We start from the raw sequence: 340 nt of genomic DNA on the forward strand, positions 1-340 counted from the left end.
CCCCGCTTGCCCCCAGGGCAAGCTCATCGCTGCTGCCCAATCTCAGGGCACAGCTCGCAGCCACCCCGGCCAGCCCCAGGGCCATAAGGCTGCCCACACACCCACCCACGGCCCCAAGAGCGGGGTGACATGCTGGATCTGCAGCCCAGTGGTGTGGGAGACAGGAGCACACCCTCCCAAGCTGGCACTGTCCTGCCGGAGCAGTCCAGGGCTAGTGCCAGTCATGCCCTTCCCAGTGCCTCTACCCCCAGCTGGGGGGGCAGTGCCTGTGCTCCCTCCTCTGCACAGCCCCAGCGGTGTGAACCCTCGCACTCCCACCCCTCTGTCACACCCAACCCCC

This window comes from Acanthisitta chloris, unplaced genomic scaffold (assembly GCF_000695815.1).
Source record: "Acanthisitta chloris isolate BGI_N310 unplaced genomic scaffold, ASM69581v1 scaffold17200, whole genome shotgun sequence".
Classification (NCBI taxonomy): domain Eukaryota; kingdom Metazoa; phylum Chordata; class Aves; order Passeriformes; family Acanthisittidae; genus Acanthisitta; species Acanthisitta chloris.